Source organism: Mandrillus leucophaeus, unplaced genomic scaffold, assembly GCF_000951045.1.
Source record: "Mandrillus leucophaeus isolate KB7577 unplaced genomic scaffold, Mleu.le_1.0 Scaffold22, whole genome shotgun sequence".
In the NCBI taxonomy this organism is placed as follows: Eukaryota; Metazoa; Chordata; class Mammalia; order Primates; family Cercopithecidae; genus Mandrillus; species Mandrillus leucophaeus.
In genome coordinates, this window is record NW_012102254.1 from 2948320 (window position 1) to 2957059 (window position 8740).

Below are 8740 nucleotides of genomic sequence, written 5' to 3' on the forward strand. Positions count from 1 at the left end.
TTCACCGTGTTCGCCAGGATGGTCTCGATCTCCTGACCTCGTGATCCGCCCGTCTCGGCCTCCCAAAGTGCTGGGATTACAGGCCTGAGCCACCGCGCCCGGCAGCACCTGCTTAACTCTTGAGTCCATCTTTCTTTTAGGTTATCTTTTTCTTAATCTGTAAATTTCAATTTCTTTCAACATGTAAAAACATGCTTAAAAAATTAAAACATTTGTCTTGAGTCCCAAAGTTAGGACAAGTTATTCTAGCCTCCCTTTGTAGCCCCAGTTTGTAGAAAACAGGGTTGAAAAGCAGCATTAGTGGGACCAATAGTGATGGAAATGATCTTTCTTTGGGATCCGTGGAATTTGTTTTCTCACTCTTGAAGTTATCTATTCTATAGAAAAATGACCATAGCAACACAAGCTATAATTTTGGGAAGAAAAATTTATGTTCTTAAATTCACATAGTGGTTTCGATTTGTGTAAGAAATTGATAAGGTATATTATATAGTTAAGCAACAATGAATGATGAAGATTCCACTCATCAGAGAAAGTGTGTGTGTGTGTGTGTGTGTGTGTGTGTGTGTATACACATACAATGTATCTAGATTACAGTAAGTCAGGGATAAAGTCTACAGTAGAAACTATTCTATATATATATATATATATTTTTTTTTTTTTGTATTACAGAAAGTAGGAGATGACTAGTGTGGCAGAAAAGAATTTTTTCTGAGATGGAGTCTCGCTCTGTCGCCCAGGCTGGAGTGCAGTGGCTTGATCTCGACTCACTGCAACCTCTGCCTGCCGGGTTCAAGTGATCCTCTTCCCTAGCCTGCCAAGTAGCTGGGATTACAGGTACCCACGACCATGTCCAGCTAATTTTTGTATTTTTAGTAGAGATGAGGTTTCACCGTGTTAGCCAGGCTGCTCTCGAACTCCTGACCTCAGGTGATCCGCCCACCTCGGCCTCCCAAAGTGCTGGGATTACAGGCATGAGCCACTGAGCCTGGCTGATTTGGGTTTTTTTTTAATTTAATTATTATTTTTTTACAGATAGGATCTCACTCTGTCAACCAGGGTGGACTACAGTGACGCACAAATAACACTGTAAGATGGAACTCCTGGTCTTAAGCCATCCTCCTGCCTCAACCTCCCAAAGTGGTGAGATTACAGGTGTGAGCCACTGCTGCCAGCCAACTTTTTAGTTTTTAATTTTTTAGTTATATATTGCCTCTTGTGTTGAAACATACATACTGCTTTTTGTAAAGAAGCTCAATTATTTTTTAGTATTGATTTGGTATTCAGCAACCTTGCTAAATACCCTTTTAATAATTGATCCATACATCCTTTTGGATTTTCTTTTCTTCTTCTCCTTTTTTTTGAGACAGGGTCTTGCTCTTTTGCTCAGGCTGGAGTGCAGTGGTGCAATCACAGCTCACTACAGCCTTGATCTCCTGAGGTCAAGTGATTCCCTCACCTTAGCCTCCTGAGTAGGTGGAACTACAGGTGCCCGCCACCATGCCCAGCTACATTTTTTGGTTTTTAGTAGAGATGAGATCTTGCTATGTTATCAGGCTGGTCTCGAACTGCTTAGTTCAAGCAATCCTCCCGCTTCTGCCTCCCACAGTGCATTGGGATTTTCTATGTATAAAATCATGTAATCTACATATGATAATAGCTTTGTTTCTTCCTTTACAATCCTTACACATTTTAATTCTGTTTCTTGGATATCACACTAGACAGGACCTTTCAGTACCGTAAGAATACATATGGTGAGAGCAGACATCCTCATATCATTGCTAGTCTCAAAGGGAAAAAAAGCCTTCAATATTTCATCAAGACTGCCTGCTGTAAGCTTTTTTGCAGCTACCCTTTATCACATTAAAGTTATCTTCTATTCATAGTCTTGAAGAGTTTTAATTTTAATGGATGTTAAATTTTATCAAAAGCTTTTCCACGTCTATTAGGATAATCATGTAATTTTCCTAGCTTATTTGCTTAATACAGAAAATTACATCGATTTTTCAAATGTTAAACCAATCTTGTAATTTTGGAATAAATGTAACTTGGTCAATGCATTAACCTTTCAAATTATTATTAGACCAAATTTGCCAATGTGTATTTTTAGTATTTGCACATATGTTAATAAGTTAGATTGGCCTATAACCTGCCTATCTTTGTTGGATGTTTGGTATCAACATTATGTCAGCCTTCTAAAATATATTGAGTAGCTGAGTGCGGAGGCCCAGGCAGGCAGATCACCTGAGGTCAGGAGTTCAAAGCCAGCCTGGCCAAGATGGCAAAACCCAGTCTCTACTAAAAATACAAACATTAGCTGGGCATGGTCAGGGGCATCTGTAATCCCAGTTACTCAGGAGGGTGAGGCACGATAATTGCTTGAACCCAGGAGGTGGAGGTTGCAGTGAGCCAAGATCGCGCCACTGCACTCCAGCCTGGGTGACAGAGCGAGACTCCATCTCAAAAAAAAAAAAAAAAAGTGTTGGCACAATCTTGGCTCACTGCAGGCTTGACCTCCCAGGCTCAAGTGATCCTCCCGCCTCAGCCTCCTGAGAAGCCGGGACCTCAGATGCGTGCCACCATGCCCAGCTAGTTTTTGTAATTTTTTTTCGCAGAGACAGGGTTTCACCAGTTGCTCAGGCTGGTCTCCAACTCCTGACCTCAAACGATCTGCCCGCCTTGCCCTCCCACAGTGCTGGGTTTACAGGTGTAAGCCACCATGCCTGACCTGCACTACCTAATAAAACATTTTAAAAAAAAATATCTCGGCTGGGCGCAATGGCTCACGCCTGTAATCCCAACGCTTTGGGAGGCTGAGGTGGGCAGATCACCTGAGATCAGGAGTTCGAGGCCAACCTGGCCAACATGGCGAAAGCCCGTCTCTGCTAAAAATACAAATACAAAAATTAGCAGGGCGTGAGGCTGGCACTGTGGCTACTCGGGAGGCTGAGGTGGGAGGATCACTTGAGATCAGGAGGCAGAGGCTGCAGTAAGCCAAACTTATGCCACTGCACTCCAGCCTGGGCAACAGAGCAAGACTCAGTCTCAAAAAAAAAAAAAAAAAAAAAACTCATTTGAAAATCCATGAGTAAAATTCAAACTTCAAATTTTATTCATTATCATTGCCCAGTTTGCAAAATAAGAAATGATTATTTTTATCATTTCATGCTTTGCCACTGTCAGTTTGAAAGTTACTAGCTTTTTTCAAGGCTGGGTGCGGTGGCTCACGCCTGTAGTCCCAGCACTTTGGGAGGCGGAGGCAGGCAGATCACTTGAGGCCAGGAGTTTGAGACCAGCCAAGGCAATATGGCGAAACTCTGTCTCTACTAAAAATACAAAAATTTTCCAGGCGTGGTGGCACACACCTGTAATCCCAGCTACTCGGGAGGTTGAGGCAGGAGAATCACTTGAACCTGGGAGGTGGAGGTTACAGTGAGCTGAGATCATGCCACTGCCCTCCAGCTAGGTGATAGAGCAGAAGAAGAAAAAAAGAAGAGAAATGAAAGTTATTTGCTTTTTCCGTATTCATTTAGTAATTTCTCTAGAATAGTTTTGACCAATTTTTCATTCTGTACTGAATGAAAATATTCTGTGTGGCTGCTGTTCAGTGTAGTAACCACATGTGTTATTGAGCATTTGAAGTGTGGCTAATACAACGAAGAAACTGAATTTTTAATTTTGTTTAATTTTACTTCATTTAAATGTAAATTGATCCTCATGTGACAGCTCTCCTGGCCCCTCAATGTCACATGGCTGGTGGCTACCATATTAGATAGCATAGTTGTAGAAATTATAACTTGCATCCCTTTCTTGTCAATGTCTGGTTTTAACATTATTGTTATCTTCTTCCCAGGCAATTAAAGAACCTTAGAACACTAACTCATTTGTTTCTCTCCTCATATATACGCTACAGTTAATATTTTTAAATTCTCCCTATATATTTAAAATTCCAAAAGCTATTATTGTCTTGTTTCCCTCTTGTTCAATCCATCCTATGACCACTCTGGTTTTCCTTATGTTCCTTGAATAACAAGACTCACTTCAGAGCCTTTGCACGTGCTCCTCGGTCTGCTGAGAACATCTTTCCCTCACATCTCTGTACAGATGGCTCCTTCCCGTCATTCAGATGCCCGCTCAGATCAACATCCTCAACGAGGCCTCCCCTGACCCTCTGTTGCAGCATTTGGTGGTTGCCTACCCAACAACAATGTGGTGATCCTTCCTGAGGACCTTCTCTTTGTTTCGTTACCAGGCCTCCTCTGAGTCCCCTGCGTTTAGAAGTGAGTCCTAATTGGTAAGCCAATCCAGGTGATTTCTGTCACCTTGCCAGTGATTGTTTTTATTTTTAAATTTTTATTTATTTATTTATTTGAGACAGAGTTTTGCTCTTGTTCCCCAGGCTGGAGTGCAATGGCACTATCTCAGCTCACTGCAACCTCCTGAGTTCCAGCAGTTCTCCTGCCTCAGCCTTCGGAGTAGCTGGGATTACAGGTGCCCGCCACCACACTAATTTTTTGTATTTTTAGTAAAGACAGGGTTTCGCCATGTTGGCCAGGGTGGTCTCCATCTCCATACCTCAGGTGATCCACCCACCTCGGTCTCCCAAAGTGCTGGGATTACAAGTGTGAGCCACCATGCCCAGCCCCTAATTATTATTATTTTTTTAATTTTGTAGAGACAGGGTCTTGCCATGGTTCCCAGGCTGGTCTCAAACCCCTGGGCTCAAGCAATTTGCCCCCCTTGGCCTCCCAAAGTGCTGCGACTACAGTTGTGAGCCACTGTGCCTGGCCTTGGTGATCAGTTTTAAGCGTGAACACATCACGCTGCTCTGGTAAATGAGTTGTGAAGTGAAGCTTACTGGGGTGAATTCCGGGAAAGTTTTTCTATCACCAGGAATAGATGATCTCTTCTCCAGTGACCTCTGTCATGCATTACATCCTTAGATGTAATGCTTGGCACAGTGGCAGCCATCTTGTGGCTACAAGAGGCGCCAGCCTGAGGCCAAGGCTGAAGGTAACAGAACAGAGAGCAGCAAAGTGCCTGGTTCTTCAAAGATGTCCGTGAGTCCCTGAAATGGCCAGTTCTGGAGCTGCCCAGTTTCCACGTTTCTTATCACTTGAAGCCAAAAGCAGTCTAATTTTTACCTTCCCTGATGTGGCTCTCCTCACCCCACACCTCCCCCGACATTCCCTCCCACTCAGGTTCTTCAGAGTATGTGTCTCTACTGGAAACTACTTTATTTTTCATTTAACATATACTTGGCCAGGCGTGGTGGCTCACGCCTGTAATCCCAGCACTTCGGGAGGCCGAGGCTGGCAGATCACCTGAGGTCAGGAGTTCGAGACCAGCCTGGCCAATATGATGAAACCCTATCTCTACTGAAAATATAAAAAATTAACTGGGCGTGATGGCACACACCTGTAATCCCAGCTACTTGGGAGGCTGAGGCAGGAGAATCACTTGAACCTAGGAGGTGGAGGTTGCAGTGAGCCGAGATCGCGCCACTGCGCTCCAGCCTGGGAGACAGAGCGAAGACTCCGTCTCAAAAAAAAAAAAAAAAAAAAAATTCTGTGGTGTTTACTATGTGCTAGGTAGTGCTTGAAGTGTTTTACATATATTAACTCCTTTAATTCTTAGAGCTATCCTGTGTGATAGATGCTTTTATTATCCCACCTTACAGAGGAGGAGGCCCAGGCACAGAGGTTAAATAGCTTTCTCGTGATCAGAGGTGCAGCCAGGGCTGGGCTTTGAACCCAGAGCTTTCAGCCTGTGGAGTCAGTGCCCATAACCACTCTTTTCCTCTGTGTAGTTTTTCCGCATTGGTTTACTTGCTTTCTGCCTGAGGAGTCAGAATAGAGATTTCTGAGAGCAGGGATCCTGATTGTCTTGTTCCCTACATGGTCTCAGGGCACTCAGTAGTTGGTAGTCTTTGTTGAATGAATGGAGGGATGGATGAATGAATGCATGCATGAATGAATGAATGAATGAATGGTAGACTCTGTTTCCTTGAGGATGGAGCAGTTTCTTGTTTGCATCATGGCCCTGGGCTTGGAAGAGGGCTGAGCCTTCCTCAGGATGTATTGATGGAGCCTGTGGAGTGAGCTGAACTCTGGACCCCTGATGCCACCCCCACTCTGAGGCCCTCAGGGAGGCCTGTGCTGAGGTCTCAGGAGCCCTCAAAAGCGTGGCCCTTTGTTTGGGTTTGCCCTCTGGTTGCCGGGTGCTCCCTTGGCCGGCTCCCTCATCCCTTCACTGCAGAAGAAAGGGAACTGGTCCTCTTCCCCCTTGGCACTATGTGTGCTCATTGGAAGTTCCCAAGGCCAGGCCCAGTGGGCAGCCCGAGCTGCCATTGTTAATCACACAGCCTGCTGCTGCCTGCCCACGCGGCTAGCTTTGAGGGCCGGCCAGAGCCTCCGGTGGGAACTGCTCGCTGCTCTAATTGGGCCTCTCCTGGGAGGCGGCAGGCCCTGATTCCCACTTGTCTTTACTCTGGCGACTGCTTGGCCCTCTCGAGGAGGACAGCATGCTTCCTGGTCTGGCCAGCTCTATGGACAGCCAGGGCAGAAGTTCACCCTTGTTCTACAGATGGAGAAACAGAAACCCTGGGGCAGACCGGGTCCATGTCCAAGGCCACGACAAGGTTGCCAGGAGTAACCACCAGAAAGCCAAGTGACATGGCTTTGCTCCTCACTCTGCTGGCAGCTGGAATGAGTTCCCACAGGAAAAAGGACCTCCCTTTGGCTCCCCTGGCTTCCCAGGCCCTGCCAAATGCCAGACACCAGACTCTAACTTCTGGCATTCATGGAGAACTGTCCATGTGAGAACTGTCACCCACCCCAGAGACCCTGCCAACCTGAAAAAGGTGGAGGAGAGCATGACCAGCAGGAGCACACTGCAGGCGCCTCTGACACGGAGCGGGACAAGCTGGTGACCACATACCACTGTGACTTCCCTGTCCTGTGCCTCAACTTACCCTTCCTGGAAAATGGAAAGAGTTTCAGATACATGATGTCAGGGACCAGGGGAGGCTTGTCTGTGAGGGACTTGCAACGTGCTTTCCCCAGGCAGACTCAGAGAGACTCTCCGGGCAGGACGAGCGTGATCATAGGCTGGCCCCGGACCTCCATTTGCGGCTGAAATCACCCCTGCAAAATTCCAAAGATCACGTGCCTCGCACAGTTGGACTTCCTCCAGCAGGAAGGCCCTCACGACTTCCCACCGTGCTCCACTCCCTGTTTTGTTCTTCTACCCCTTCCCCGCCTTCCCCACCTTTTGTCAGATGGGTCATTTTTTCACTGAGCCCTCCTGCCTCCCTGAGTCACACTGTGGACCTAGTCTACTCTCTCAGCACTTGGAATAAACGAGTAAGTCCTCCTTTTTCTTTCATCATCTTTCCAAAAACAAAATACAACCAGAGTGCCGCTCCTGAACCTTCTCTCCTCCTGGCTGAATGTCTTCAGTCCCCTCAGCTGACCCTCACGTGACAGCTCTCCTGGCCCCTCAATGTCACAGGTGCTTTTCTTAGGGCATTTGTGGGGATTCGGAAGGGGTTGCACTTCTCTAGGTGCTGCCTGAACTCAGAGGAGCACACACGCCTCCTCGCCCAGGCACACACGAACATTTGCAGGACAGTACTAGGGGATGCACAGAGGCCCATGTCTGAAAGTTTACAAGCAATCGTACAAGCAAACCATTCAATAAGCAAATCTCCACTCTGACCTTCATGATGACTTGGAAGGCCAAGTTTGAATTTAGATTTCTTGGACTCTTCAGAGTTCTGTTTGAGAATGTGCTGGGGCCAGGAGAGGAGCCCTGCTGACCCCAACCTGGTCCCTCTCCTTGTATCCCCAGGCTGTACTTATAATGCAGGGGATTTCAGGGATCCATGTGTGGCCCCCTGAGACCACACATTCTGGTTCTGTTCACAATCCCTTAGCCTCCTCTCAGACCCCATCGCTTGTGGAGCAGGGGTTTGGGGCCTTTTGGGCAAGAGATTCTGGGGTCCCCGGTGCCAAGCGTGGTGTGAGTGTGGCTTCTGAGTGGGCATGTCCCTTGGCCCTGAGGAACATTACCCCATAGGGAAGATCACAGCCCTTCTTGCCCGGGTCTGAGGACCTCAGTGACTTGCTAACATCATGCCTCTCTCAATTTAGTCACCCTGAGCTGGTCCCCAGTGTCATTTTTCTGATAGAAGTACTACTCCAGGCCGGGCGCGGTGGCTAATGCCTGTAATCCCAGCACTTTGGGAGGCCAAGGCGGGCGGATCACGAGGTCAGGAGATCGAGACCATCCTGGCTAACACAGTGAAACCCCATCTCTGGCCGGGTGCGGTGGCTCACGCCTGTAATCCCAGCACTTTGGGAGGCTGAGGCGGGTGGATCACCCCCGAGGTCGGGAGTTCAAGACCAGCCTGACCAAAATGGAGAAACCCGTCTCTACTAAAAACACACAATTAGCCAGGCATGGTGGCGCATGCCTGCAATCCCAGCTACTCGGGAGGCTGAGGCAGCAGAATCGTTTGAACCCGGGAGGTGGAGGTTGCGGTGAGCCGAGATCACGCCATTGCACTCCAGCCTGGGCAAAAAGAGCGAAACTCCGTCTTAAAAAAAAAAAAAAAAGAAAAGAAACCCCATCTCTACTAAAAATACACAAAATTAGCCGGGCGAGATGGCGGGCTCCAGTAGTCCCAGCTACTTGGGAGACTGAGGCAGGAGAATGGTGTGAACTCCGGGCAGCGGAG